This window comes from Cupressus sempervirens, chromosome 2, assembly GCF_028749045.1.
Source record: "Cupressus sempervirens isolate cs-2001-9-10 chromosome 2, ASM2874904v1, whole genome shotgun sequence".
In the NCBI taxonomy this organism is placed as follows: domain Eukaryota; kingdom Viridiplantae; phylum Streptophyta; class Pinopsida; order Cupressales; family Cupressaceae; genus Cupressus; species Cupressus sempervirens.
The window spans coordinates 585,066,325-585,079,552 of NC_143119.1; positions in this window are offsets into that span (position 1 = coordinate 585,066,325).

Sequence of the window (13,228 nt, forward strand, 5' to 3'; positions counted from 1 at the left end):
AGAATGGCCCTGTGGGGACTTGAACCTTGGTTGTAGGCACTACATGCAAGAAGCGTCACCATTTCACCAAAGGGACAAGCCCTAAAATTTTATTAACCCTTGGTTGTAAGCACTACAGGCAAGAAGCCCCATCATTTCACCAAAGGGACAAGCCTAAATTTTATTAACCCTTGGTTGTAAGCACTACAAGAAAGAAGCCCCACTATTTCACCAAGGGTTAATGGAAAAACATTCTCAATTAAGATCCACAATAGAGAATGTCCCTGTGGGGACTTGAACCTTGGTTGTAGGCACCACAGAAAAGAAGCCCCACCATTTCACCAAAGGGACAAGTTCCATGATGTTGAATCACATTTAAGTTTAATTAATAATAAATCTAATATATAATAAATCCACATCAAAAAATAATATACTAGTATGAATCTATTTAAATAATATACAATTATATATGATGCCACTTGGTAATAAATAGAATCCACAATCATCCACTGTATAAGTCACAGGGTATGAAAGGCTAAAATAATATACATCATGAAATAAATTACATCATCTCTTAAGACCTTATGAAATCAAATGCAATACTTTAGTACAACCATCCATCATAGAAATATAAGAACACATAGAAAGGAACATCTACACAAACATCCAACAATGACATCTGACGATCAGATCTCAATGGTATAAGAAAAAGCACTAGCACCCGACCTAGTGGAAGCTAAATTGCCCACTTCCACTATGCTAAGGAGATAGTCTCAAGTCCCAAATAGTATAACAAACTCAAAAGTTAAAAACCAACATCTAGGTTCAAAGAATCACCTAAAAGAAAAACATCTCAAAGGGTACCAAGACACAAGTATCAACTAATCCCAGAGGCAACATAGACACATAGAAAATCTACTATGCAAGTGGGCAAGTGTCATCATATGAACCAACTCTAGGGTTACCCGACTAGTCTTTTAATCCTCTGGCCCCCTAGTGACTCTATGCGGCACTAGTATCCTTTCATACTAAAAGGGCATACTAATGAGTTAGCTCTAAGGTTACCTGCCTAGTCTTTTAATCCTCTGGCCCCTTTGTGACTTTCTATGGTACCAATATCTTGTTAATTCATTTTAAACCCATTTAATGAAATGTTATCACTTATTAAACAACCTACAATGGGTTACCCATTAGCCTCTTTAGGGCCTTGACCTCCATTGCAAGCCACTTTCTAACATGACATATAGATAACCTACCCTAAGCTTAGTAAAGAAAAAAGATTACAAAAGACCACATACTATACATCAGTTCTTAAACAAGCAACTAATAAGTATCAAAAATCATTGTTCATAATCACAGATTCCACTAAAATGATCATCCTAATAGGACTAATCCCAAAATCGGGTATACATAAACCAATCCATGTCATAACATGACATCCCCAAGAAAAAATCATACAAACACCTAAGTACTATACAAGCGACTGGAAAGCAATCCAAAAACAAATGATCGAAGAATCAAAGATTAAATCAAATAGGTCACATCATTCACTTGAGTTTCACACAAGAACATTGGAAAGTAATAACAATCACTAGATCAAAACACCTCATAGAGCACAGAAGACACATTACCATGGTTGAGTATAAAAGATCGTGATCAAAACATCATGATGACATCATAGAACAAAACTCCCAAGCCTCTAGTAAACATCTTGACTGACCAAAGCTAAGTAGTTCACATAAAATCCATCCCAAAATAAAACACCACATTAAAATTTTCAAAAAGCATCACAAAAAAAATACCACTAAACCTCAATTAGACATGCACCAAATAATACAAGGTTCTATCGAATGATTTAGATTAGATTGTTTTTAAAAAAATTGTTTGACTATATAAAGGTTATAAAAGTTTAGATAAATTTAGTTTGTTAATTATCTAATAAGTTTAGAATTAAATATTTTATATGTTAAATCAATAATATTTAAAATAAAGATAAAATTTTTTCAAAGTTCATAACATTAAGTTTTTATGCATTTTCTCTATGTAAATCCGTTGGTATTTTAAATGTTATAATCTCATATGAAATGGTAAAGATCTACAACCTATATTGATGGAAAGATAATTTAATTCTCACATATTCTTTGTTATTACTAGTCCTAAAAAAAGTTCATTTGAATGGTATAAAATATGAATCTTTCTAGCAACACTATTCAGATTTTAAGGTTACTAGTTTAGAAGAAAGAACATAACTTTTGTTTGAACTGTTGGATCTTCATGAAAATCAAGAAAAGTATTCATAATAGACTTATTTACAATCACAAAGAAGGTGTTTTCCTAAATACTTATTTTATAAAATTTATAAGTAATTGTTTGTGTGTCTCTAATTGAAAAATCAAGCTCGAATAACCCTTGTTAAAGCATGATAGTAAATCTTTGACTATGTCTGTACAAAAAAATCATTAATGGTTTTTATATATGTTAAATAAAATCTAAATGGGTGTCTAAAAGTATCTTTATATTTTTTATAAAATATATTAAATAAAATTTATAGCAAAATCACATGTTTCAAACCCTCAAACTGACACACAAGTAACCACAAACAAATTTACACATAATTAGCAAAAAAAATATGTGGAGAAGAAAATCTTTCCAACATAAATTGCAAAGAGATTTTAAAACCCCTACTTTCAAACACCAAGTTGATTTGTTGAGAAGAAGAAGAAAATTCAATTGTAGACTTTACTTCCAAGCTTTGAAAAAAATATTTTTCATCAAAGTCTAAATGCACAGCTTGTAACTTGTCTCCTAAAATCTCTATTCTAAATTATCTTATTGTTCTCCCCAAAAATCTTCTTTCCCCCCCAAAAAAAACTAGAATGACCTCTTAATAAATAAATAAATAAATAAAACTAATAAAACTAAGGTTTCTAAAATAAGTAAACTTAGAAAAGAAGGTAACTCAACTAAAATAAACTAACCGTTTCTTTTGCTTTCTTATATTTAAAAAAAAAACACACTTTATTTTAAAAAAAAAAAAGAAATACATAATTTCTACATTTTCGCCCTTTCTTTAAATACTAAATAAATACATATTCTTTATCAAATTAACTTGCTTGCTCTCTTTAATTAATTTATTATACTTTAATTTCATGCATAAGCTTTATGCAATTTAATTAAAATAAACTTTATAAATTTATGTTTTCTCTCTCTTATCAAATCATGAAAACACTTTTAATATAATATTTATTAATTTAACTAACAATATTATTTAGAATTTATTAATTAAAATAAAACTCCTAAATAAATTATTATTAAATTAAATAAATATAAAACACCAAAATTAGAACTACAACTTTATCTTTAAATTAAATTCTTTTATTTAAATAAATTCACGAGACATTTTTAATAATATATTTATTAACTTAATTAATAACATTATATAGAGTTTAAAAATAAAACTCCTAAATAAATATCATTAAATTAAATAAATATAAATATGTCAAATTTAGAACTTTAATACAATCTTTTAAATATAAATCTTTTATTTAATTAATTCTTCAATTAATTAAATATGATTAAATGTCAAATTTCTTTATAAAATTTCAATCAAATTAAATGATTAATTTATCTTTTAATTTGATTTAATTATAACAAAAAATCACAATAGACCCACAAAACCAAATAATGACAACTCCACTGAAGACAAAGGAAAAAATCAAATTCCAGGGTTAAAATCACAAATTCATGTCAGTTGATGAATTCGAAAAGGTGAAACTTTTAAAATCACAAATTCATGTCACTTGATGAATTCGAAAAGGTGAAACTTTTAAAATCACAAATTCATGTCACTTGATGAATTCGAAAATGTGAAACTAACTCAGATACTTGTCCTATTTTCTAGAACAATTAGCTTAGGGTTTTAGGATTAGGACTCAAGAGTTATCTCCCCACTTATACCATTGAAATACTGCGATAAGGTATGTTCATCCTAGCAATTCAAGGAAGCCAATACCCAGTACCTGCAATCTGCATAAAATCCAAGCATGTACAAACACAATATTCTAAACTAAATAGGCAATGGTAAGAAGTGGTTCATTGTGTAGATCATAACTAGTAGGTGACTATGACTCCTTTCCTCAACCACATCAAAAATGTCAAATATAAAGAAAATATACATGCACACCATACACATGCAAGTATGGGGTAAGTATCCATAGAAACTGCATAAAAATCATTTATCTAACTAACATCATTCAATAACTAAAATAACTGGCACTAAGTAACTCAACACACATACATACATACATACATATATCAACTAAATATAAAATACAACTAATCTAATCCGGTAACTAAGCACTGATAATCATAAAACACAATTAGAAAACTAACCTAAAAGAATCTAGCACTACAATAGAAAAGTCAAGTAGGGGTAGGCATTACAATGATGGTGCTCCTAAGTCCAAAGTAGAAGATTTTATAAAAATTGAATTAGAAGAATATTGGAATAGATGAAGAAAGATTGATTGATTTTGGATGAAGATGTAAATGGATTGAATTAGAAATTGATTAGAAAGGAATGAATTTGACAAGGGATTGGATTAAGAATCATGAGTATGAATCATTGGATGAGGGAATTGGGTCTTCATGTGGATTGTGAATCATGAGTAGGGTGAAGATTAGGGATTTGATTGAATGATTAAAAAAATGAGGTAATGATTAGGATGGTTGAGATTTTGAAGAGTGTGATGAAATGGATGAATAGAAGAAGTGATGTGGAAAACAATAACTTCTTTTTGTTATTTTTGTTTTTGAAATGTTTTTGGATTTTGAACTTTTATGATGTTTTTGGATTTTTGTGAAACATAACATGCAAGGCATATAATGAAATATATACAAGAAAAGTTTAGATGGTGTGTCCCCTTCAAATGGGGAGGTTTTTAAAAATTTAACACGTCGGACACACCAACAATTCTATAAGGTTTTGACTAGGATATACAAACTAAGCTAGGGGTGTCCTCGATATACGTAAGGTATGTGAGACCCAAATTTGTAGATGAAAGAAAATTATTTCACACAGCTGGGAGGAGATGGTAACCCAAATCTCCATGTTCACTTCCCAAAGGTATAAAGTTCTTTGGAGCTTAGCCAAGAGTGATAAGATTTTACTTCCAAGAGAGGTGTCTTTCGATTCACCTCCCAATATTTATACTCTGCTAGAATGCTAGAGTTGAGGTCATCCCAAGGGGTGAAAAAATCCCAAATAGGCCTCCTAAAAGGTGTAAAATAAGACCACTTATTTCTTGTGCACTCAAGATCACCCAAAGGCACGAGAGGAGTGAATATGTAAGTGGTTTTGGGTTTAAAATACACTTGTTCTTTCCCAATGGATCTTTAGGTTTTGTAATCTATTTTTGAAGACACTTGTGTTTATAGCATACAGTGTTATTTCCAACATGACACTATCGTCAACATAAGAAATCAAAAGTTCATCAACAAAAGTAAATCGCTCAACATCAACATAAGAAATTTGATAAGGAAATAGTCAATTCCTTTACGCATTTGTTCATTTTAAGCACCAAGTCCAAATGTTCATTGCAATGTTCTTTGAACCTTAAGTATTCAAGATTTGATGAGATCTATTTTAAACCCAAATTGAAATGTGTATCATAGCATTGTTCTTTAACCTTTATGCATTAAAGAGTGTATTTAAACATTCACTCCATGAAAAATTTCAATTTTCTTGTGGCATTCAAGATTTTGTTTTAACAACATTCATCCAAATGAAAGGTTTTGTTCAATTGATTATGCATTCAAGATTGGATTTGCTTATTTTTTAGTTTAGTCATTCAAGAGTGTGTTTGATTTATCCAATTAAATGTAACATGCATTCTAAGACAAGTGTTTAAGCATTCAAGTTTATTTCTCAAGAACAACAAAAATTTAAGAAAATTTGCAAGAAAACATGATTAGGTGTTTCTAGAAGGCTCCCATCTGCAATGCTATAATAAACAACTTGATTAGCTTCAACAAAATTCCCAAAAATGAAAGCTTAACTATGGAAAAATAGGAAAGGATAGGAAGGTGGTCTGAAGAAATTTTGACCACACCACTACCAATTTGGGGATCAAGAGAGAGATTATCTATACCAAGGTCTGTGAGAATGAGGAGTGCAGGATCCAGATAGAAGAACTTATAGACCCTTCCTTGATCATCCTCAGCAACATTGCTAGGGACAACCCAGAGATGGATGTACTCAATAAGGCTAAGAACAACACTATGAATAGCTACAGGACAACTAAATGGCTCTACCATGAGATCCTTGATCTCAAACACAGACTTAGTGAGTTGGAAAGGGAGACCTACAGCCTTAGGAACAGGGTTAACGAGGATGAACTCAGCACATAGAAGAAGTTGGAGGCTTTCAACACTACCTCCCTGGATATGGTGAAGACCTTGCAGGGCATATCTAAGCAAAACCTCAACATCCTCAATGATCATGATAACATAAAGAGGCTCATCCACCATGGCAAGGATCAAAGTGGCAAGGAGAAGGAATAGGGTATAAATCAGAAAGACAAGCCCCTAGAGGAAGGTGTTCAGAAAAGAACTAGGGCCAACACTAGAAAGAAAGACATCATCACCCCTAAGTAGGACACTATGGAAACGAAGGAGGAGATGGGCAAGCTGTTCAAGCTTGAGATCAATGTTGTGAAGATGCTCAGAGACATTGGTTGATCTGCCCTGGCCTTTGGTGGCCTGCCTTGATTTTTGACACTCTTCCTTGGCTTTTTCTTGCTTTATGTTTTAGGGAGTTGTTGTTTTACTTTCAAGATCTTGGTGGCCTTTTTTGTTTAAACTGTTGACTTTTTTTTCTATGTTTGGGGTTTTAGGGCCCTTTTAAAGCCTATTTTCCTTAATCAAAAACTGTGGGAAAACTTATTTTAACTTTTTTGTTATTTTTTATACATGTAAATCAACTTAGAATAACCCATATCCTACAAAACATCTAAAAGTCAATTTTTGTTTTATACTTTTTTTAATTTTAAAAATAAAAAATAAAAATGCAGATGACATAATGCAGACATAGATGAAAAAATATCAGAGATGACTAAACAGAGATGACAAAATAGAACCAAGCAAATTATACCTGATACTTACTCTTGCAAATTGTAGACGACAGTAGCAGAATAGAGACACCAAACCACGCAAATGATAGAGCTTGTAGCTTCCAAAAAAATTGTAGATGACAAAACTAGGAGTCGCCGACAAATCATAGACACCAAAATAGTGGGTAGCTAGGAAATCATAGATGATAGTCTGTAGATGGAGACACCAATTCAAAGGTAGAGATGACAATTAAGTATGCAGAGATGTCCAAACTTTGGAGACGATAGAACAAAAAAAAAAAAAAAAAAAATATATATATATATATATATATATATATATATATATATATATATATATATATATATATATATATATATATATATATATATATATATATATATTTGTAATTTTCAGTGGGTTATTTAGGCAATCGCTAGCGAAGACACCAAAACATCGAGATGATGATGATTTGTGGAGATGATGAAGCATCTTCACAAATGACACTATGTCCTAATGAAGATGACAGTGCACTATTTTTACTGAAAATGCCAAGTTTTTTGACCGAATTTGATAATGGAAAAGGGGCATGGGTCCCACTGGGCATGCCAAAATGTATGCAAGAAAACCTAACCTATCAGGAGTATGCATAAACAAGAAAACTTAGTTGTACATGTATATAAATGATTCAAACTAGATCAAAATGCAACTATTCTACTTGAATTTTAAAACTATGCAACTAAATGATTAGAATCCTCATGCAACCTCAAAGTAGCTCAAAAAGGCACCCACAAGAGGCCTTGTTGGTGTACTCAAGATGAGGGATGTGGATGTGTTATCCTCAAACACAACTATGGATGAATCCCATGATTTGATGAATGATCAATGATATGAAACTATGCTAAGATGAATAGAAAATACTTCAAGCAATTGATATGGAAGCAACCATGCTTGAAAGTATTCAAAGGATGTGAAGATGGATACAAGTAATAAAACTAACAATGCAAATCTAGAATGATAATATAATATCTATGACTAGAATGCAAACAACTACCAAAGGTTAGCTCTAAGCATAAAAATATCTAAAATCTCTAAAACTAAACTAGCATGATAACAATGCAATGGGTGAGATGATAAATGCTTGAGACAAGGGCTCTATTTATAGACTTGAGAGAGGCCTTGGGGAGGTGGCATCTATGTGGCATCCACATAGGTGCCACAAGGGAGACACATGGGCTAAGGAGATAATCCATGCAAAGGTCAACATAAGCCTTTTTAGTGATAGAGATGGCTTAAGGTTTTCCCACACAAGTGTGAGCACCCTTCGAGAAAGAAAAGGGGGACAAGTGTGTAAGTGACTTTTTGGATAAAATAATAAAAGGGAGGCTTTCTTGGATTTTTGAGTTTCTCACATGTGTGAGCAAACACTCAAGAAATAAAAGGTTATTAGGAAGGTGTTTAGGATAACTAAGTGGGATTAAGTAGTGGGTAGGCTCAGAAGGATGAGAGTGATGGGTGGTAGACTAGGTTTTAGGTGGGATTAGGATTAAATTAAATATGATTTAATTTAATCATAGGATTATATAATTTAATAAAGTGGAGGGAATTAAATAAATTAGAATTTATTTAAAAGGGGATTTATGGAACACTATGCATTAAATAGATTTAACACATTAGAGAGGATGTGTTTAAATTAAATTTAAATATATTAGGGAAGTGAACCTATTTAATTAAATATGTAGAAGAATATGGAAAATATAATTAATTAATTATAATGTCGAGGGAAATCTTAAATGAATTAATACAATGTTTAGGATAATTTTAAGTGTCTACACATCTGAGAGATATTCATGATTTACAAAAGAGAGTGTGCAGACAGAGTACTTGAGAAGTGGTTTATGATGTTTGGATTGTATCTCTTAATAGGGAAACAATTATGATGAGAAAAGTTAGAAGGTGACAATAGACAATCTAATGATGATGTTAGAGAGTGCATGAGGTCTAAGGTCACAAATGTGAAAAGTTGTAAATACTATGAATTGAAAGTGTTTCATAATTGCGAAAAAATATAATGAATTGTAATATATTAATGAGGTCCTATTAAAATTAATTGGGAAAGCCTCAAGGCTGACTCAAAGAAATATTTTGAGGATATGGTATAAAAGAAGGTTATTTTCCTTGTGATGCATACAGAAGTTGTGTATATAGTAAGTGATACACGATGTTGGTAAATGCAAGTAAGCTAAAAAAGGGACCAGTGTGATGTGAATTTGAAGATCTAGTATTGAGATATGTGAAGGTATTTGGTGCATTGTTGGCATAGTAAGAGGATAGAGAAAGAGTTTGAGTTATAGAGTTCAGTTTCATTTCTATTATTATGAAAAAAAAATACTGAGACTAGTTGGATAGTGTGTTCAGTGGTCTTGTCCTTGAAGTTTTTTGGACAGTGGATCTATCTGCCTTCTACAACTCCTAACAAGGTTAGAATCTCCTAACAGGGACTGCTATATATTGAATGTATTTCATTGGCTCCTAAGAGAGTGTGTCCTCTTACAAGAAATGTTTATATTAGTACATCATTTTGTGGGTACCTTCCCCACTAGGATTTTCCCTCTGATCAAGGGTTTCCCTAGTTAACATATCTAGTGTTATTGTATATGTTTATCTTCTTATAGTTGTTGATTATATTATTCACATGCTTAAGGTTTAAAAAAGGTTGATAAAGTTATATTGTTGGCTCCTGATTTAACATTTTTAAAAATGACCAAGAAACCAGACCAATGCATCTAAGGCTAGCAAATTCCTATGACAGATACACTAGACTGTAGTCTTGGGCCAACTATAAGGCATAACTCCTTCTTCACTTCAGGCTCTGCAAAACCTAGGTAGGTGAACCTTAGATCCAATTAATATGGTACTAGTGCAAAACATATTCCTGAATCTAACAATGCAGATAAAAACCCTTATTTCTCCTAAAAACCTATGCAATAACAAAGAAGTGCAGTAGAAAATTATAACTCTATGGAATGCACAAGCTGAGTGAGGGCATCCCATTTTAATTCTTCACATAAAAGGGAAAGAAGGTTTGATTAATAATGTTGAATTCAAAAAACCCTCAGATATGCAGCAGTATGACTTTAATGATCCTATAGCTGACCAGTGCCTAATCCATTGGGCAAATCCATGAATCAAATGCATACATATGCATATCTGATACTTATGTATATATTTAGATATATGATCTATCTATTTACCTTGTAAATAAACATTTGTGCTCAATCCAAACCTCGTTCTTACATGATATCCTTGTTAATAAACCTGCAACCCTGTTGATTCATTGAAGCATTTACATAACCCCTTGAATTACAAGCAACAATAAGACAACATACAACCTTAAGGGACTGCAACTATGATCTAGGCTCTTTTTTCAAAGATCGTAAAACGTTGAAGCTCACTGAGATAGGAGACAAGATTCAAGATGAAACTCAACCTGTTGTTCTTTGTATTAATTTCTTTGAAACAATACAACCATATGCATGAAATGAAAACATGAAAACACCTAACAAATATGAATTATCTATATTATCCTTCCTAATGTTGTTCATACAAGAGAATTTTGCTGAAAGAAATGGTGTCATAGTCATGGGAACACATCAAAAATTGGAACCAAAACCTGGTATCATAGCAGTGAGCAATTTTTTCTCCAAAAAACTAGAACCTCTACAAAGGATGAAAGAAAGAAAGATATAGGAAGAAGATGAATTCTCGGATCTGTTATGCAACTGACATCTGTCCACTTGAAATTCAATCCCTTGCAACTGAAAAACCTCTTTCTACCTTCTCCCATTTTGATCTAATTTGGTTTCATCATTATCTTGTAACTGATTTTGTTAATATCCTTTTTCTGAATGATGAAAACTTTTGAGTCACAAAAATATCTGATAACTTTATGAAATGTTGGTAAAACCTTGATTCAACTAACTTGAAAGTAATCAAATTTTCCCCAGACTACATTTTCACTATCTTTTGCCCACATTTAGGTCATTACCTTACCAGAAATCAGTTCTAAGCTTTCTCACCTAAATATAGTTGCAAATTGGGAACCTGAGAGAAAACCTCCTATAGCATGCACCAGTGGTGTTTTGTGCAAAAACCAACTGCAAAATCAAAAAATTCAATTTCTCACAATTTTGGCGATATATAACATCGCATATTTTGTTTATCGAAAATGCCTAAGAAGTCAATTTAAAAAATGTACCTCTGGTATAGCTACCTGGTCTGCAACTTCAAATATTTTAAATTTTGAAAAATTTGAAATAATCTAAAGTTTTCACTTTATATTAAATCCCTTTTTATTTAAAAGTTGCATGTCACTCATATTTTTTGAAAAACTATTTTAAAATGACAATTTAAAAATAATTTTATTTTCCCCTTGCCTTTAATTCTGGGGTCAAAATCTATTGACTGAGTGCCACGTGGTGCTTCGTGATTGGCCAACCTGCACAGTCATCACTGAGTGAGCCCTACTTCATCATCGCCATGTCAGCATCTGAGCAAGACTTGTTGACACATGTCAGCCACCCGCAAGACCACATTTTTTAATTGATGAGCACTTTCCTTTTGTGGGCATGTGTCCACCATTAAATCGTGACACATGTTATGATCCTGTGCTTCGATGTTGATCTACTCATCTATACCACCTCATCACTAGCTGGGACCTGCTAACACGTGGTGCATGCCAACAGTCCTACACTTCTTAATAGTCGAGCATATTAGTTTTGTGGGTTTGCGCCAATCGTCTGATCTGGACACGTGGCATGATCTCATTCACCCTTCCACATCAATATATTTAGATCTTTGTTTAAAATTTGTTTTGGGGTGAGCTGCCAGCTGTCCTCCATGTCTAAAACTAGCCACAAGGTCCCACACACATGTGATAGCCTTGCCTCTAAAAAAAAGCAATGTCCTTATGATATTAAACTTGTCATGTGCAATTGTATTTAAACATTCTAAAACATCCTCACCCACTCAATGTGGGACTAAACCTGTTATGGTTTTCGCACCTGCTCATCTGTGCAAAATGCTTTTTTCAAATCATGGGCTCCTTGCGGCTTCAAACACTACCTCCTCCATTTTATTTCATGGGGCTCCTTCAAAATACAACTCAGTTGACTCCAACAATTTCTATTCCATTAAAAACTTTAGCAAGCCCTTCATGTCCATCTTCTCACACAGTGTTTTGAATTTGGCACACGGCTTTACGTCCCTTGTCTTCTCTGCACTCTATAGCATCGACCAGACTTGAACCCTGAATAATTGTTTAAAGATTTGCACCTTTCGTTTCTTTTATTTTTATGTCAAGCTCTTGGGAATGCTTGTTCATTAACTCTCCTAAATTTTCAAAACATTTTGAATGCTACTGTTTTGTTTTTAGCGTGAGGATGTTTCACAAAAAAAAAATTTCTCCTTTGAAAGTGTGGGATGCTCTTTAGCAATGGTCATAGCTATGATAACGTCTTCCTCCAAGTCCACGCATGGGAATTCATCTTCATGGTGTTGAATTCTCCCAAACTCCCCTACGGATTACTTCTTGTCTGCATTTTTTTATACCTTGCCTTGTGTTGTCCTTCACGTGGAAGGCTCCTTTGACCTACATGAACCATTGACCTGCCGGCTCACCTTCTGCTTTAAGTTGCAACAAATTCTTCTTAACGTGAATGCTATCTTTTACGTGGGTGGCCTCTCCTTCAATTGGTGTTCTGCAATTGCTTCCTATTGATGACAGATTCTTCTTTGTTGTTTATGTTGCTTTCCCCTAAAATTTAGAGCAAGACAATAATTGACAAGACTCTTCAAATTTTGATTGTAACAATCATTAAAAATAAAAATTATGGGTATCTTGTTCATTTTGATGCTGGATACAAGATCTATAACTTTTCCCCTATCTCCTTCGCGTGCTCTTGCTTTGACTTACTTTGGCATTTCAAATAATTTATTTCTTGTATAACAATTCTATGAATGATCAGATGAGTGCCTTTTATGCCTTACAATTGCTTTAAAGCTTGTAAAGTTTCTTCATGAATAAGGCAACTAGTATCCACCACCATATGCCATTTCTTCTTTGAGTCCACCAGATTTGGAT